Source organism: Durio zibethinus, unplaced genomic scaffold, assembly GCF_047325235.1.
Source record: "Durio zibethinus cultivar Kanyao isolate XHJ-2024 unplaced genomic scaffold, ASM4732523v1 HiC_scaffold_3, whole genome shotgun sequence".
NCBI lineage: Eukaryota > Viridiplantae > Streptophyta > Magnoliopsida > Malvales > Malvaceae > Durio > Durio zibethinus.
In genome coordinates this window covers 5328237-5330736 of record NW_028323044.1, presented here as the reverse complement: position 1 = coordinate 5330736, position 2500 = coordinate 5328237, and positions in this window count along the sequence as shown.

Genomic DNA, 2500 nt, shown 5'->3' with positions numbered 1-2500 from the left:
GCAAGAGCCCGCACCAAGGGCCAGCGTGTGCCCATGGTGCTCGAGGCAACCGTCCGCACCAGGGCCCAGCGTGTGCCGATGGTGGTCGAGGCAACCGCCCGCACCAGGGCCCAGCGTGTGCCGATGGTGCTCGAGGCAACCGCCCGCACCAAGGGCCGGCTTGTGCCGATGGTGTTCGAGGCAACCGCCCCTACCAGGGCCCAGCGTGTGCCGATGGTGGTCGAGGCAACCGCCAGCACCAGGGCCCAGCGTGTGCCGATGGTGGTCGAGGCAACCGCCCGCACCAAGGCCGAGCGTGTGCCGATGGTGGTCGAGGCAAGCGCCCGTACCAGGGCCCAGCGTGTGCCGATGGTGGTCGAGGCAAGCGCCCTCACCAAGGCCGAGCGTGTGCCGATGGTGGTCGAGGCAACCGCCCGCACCAGGGCCCAGCGTGTGCCGATGGTGGTCGAGGCAAGCGCCCGCACCAAGGCCGAGCGTGTGCCAATGGTGGTCGAGGCAAGCGCCCGCACCAGGGCCCAGCGTGTGCCGATGGTGGTCGAGGCAAGCGCCCTCACCAAGGCCGAGCGTGTGCCGATGGTGGTCGAGGCAACCGGCCGCACCAAGGGCCGGCGTGTGCCGATGGTGTTCGAGGCAACCGCCCGCACCAGGGCCCAGCGTGTGCCGATGGTGGTCGAGCCAGGAGCCCGCACCAAGGGCCGGCTTGTGCCGATGGTGTTCGGGGCAACCGCCCGCACCAGGGCCCTGCGTGTGCCGATGGTGCTGGGGGCAACCGCCCGCACCAGGGCCCAGCGTGTGCCGATGGTGCTGGGGGCAAGCGCCCGCACCAGGGCCCAGCGTGTGCCGATGGTGCTGGGGGTAACCGCCCGGACCAGGGCCCAACGTGTGCCGATGGTGGTCGAGGGAACCGCCCGCACCAGGGCCCAGCGTGTGCCGATGGTGCTGGGGGCAAGCGCCCGCCCCAGGGCCCAGCGTGTGCCGATGGTTATCGGGGCAACCGGCCGCACCAGGGCCCAGGGTCTGCCGATGGTGCTCGAGGCAACCGCCCGCACCAAGGCTCAGCATGTGCCGATTGTGATCGAGGCAACAACCCACACCAAGGCCCAGCTTGTGCCGATGGCGGTCGAGGCAAGTGCCCGTACCGAAGGGCAGCCTATGCCGATGATGGTCGATGCATGTGCCATCACCATGCGCCATCATGTGCCATTGATGGTCGAGGCCTTGGCCGAAGTTCGATTTTGAGCCACGGTGCCCATGCTTGGCTCCAGCATGTGCTGGTGCCGCATTTTTTTCACTCGGGACAGCATCGCCGGAGCATCGCCGGAGCATCGCCGGAGTACCGCCGGAGAACCTGACCGGCGGCATTGGGGTTCCGGCGATTGGGAGGGGGGCCGGGGGGGTGTGCGCACATGATGTGCGATGGGTGCTGGTACTTGGCCTTGTGTTGGCCCCCTATCCCTCATCAAACCTCTGAGAATTCACACCCCCTTAAAGAGCATTTGAGATTTTACAGGTTTGCTACCAGTAGCCGTTAAAGTGTCTGAAATGGGGACACTTTTTTCAAACGGTCACAAAATCTTCTCTACTTCGAGTTTTTAGCTGAATTTTTTTGTGCATGCCAACAAAAATAGAAGGATCATGCCTACAAAATTTGGGGCCAAAAATCCTTATAAAAAAATTTTAAAAAATCCCGAACCGCAAAAAGTTTCGAAAATCATGAAAAATAGAAAACGAGTCATCTTCCAACGAAACTTCACGTGAAGGCTTAGGGGACCATTGTATGAATTTACAAGCCATAAAAATGGCATTGGCACGGCAGAAATTTGAAGATGTGCCTAAACCCACCAGGGCCCAGCGTGTGCCGATGGTGCTCGAGGCAACCGCCCGCACCAGGGCCCAGCGTGTGCCGAAGGTGCTCGAGGCAAGCGCCCGCACCAGGGCCCAGCGTGTGCCGAAGGTGCTCGAGGCAAGCGCCCGCACCAGGGCCCAGCGTGTGCCGACGGTGGTCGAGGCAACCGCCCGCACCAGGGCCGATAGTGTGCCGATGGTGCTCGAGGCAACCTGTCGCACCAGGGCCCAGCGTGTGCCGATGGTGATCGAGGCAACCTGCCGCACCAGGGCCCAGCGTGTGCCGATGCTGGTCGAGGCAAGCGCCCGCACCAGCGCCCAGCGTGTGCCGATGGTGCTCGAGGCAACCGACCGCACCAGGGCCCAGCGTGTGCCGATGGTGCTCGAGGCAACCTGCCGCACCAGGGCCCAGCGTGTGCCGATGGCGCTCGAGGCAAGCTCCCGCACCAGGGCCCAGCGTGTGCCGATGGTGCTCGAGGCAACCTGCCGCACCAGGGCCCAGCGTGTGCCGATGGTGCTCGAGGCAAGCGCCCGCACCAGGGACCAGCGTGTGCCGATGGTGGTCGAGGCAACCGCCCGCACCAGGGCCCAGCGTGTGCCGATGGTGGTCGAGGCAACCTGCCGCACCAGGGCCCAGCGTGTGCCGATGGTGCTC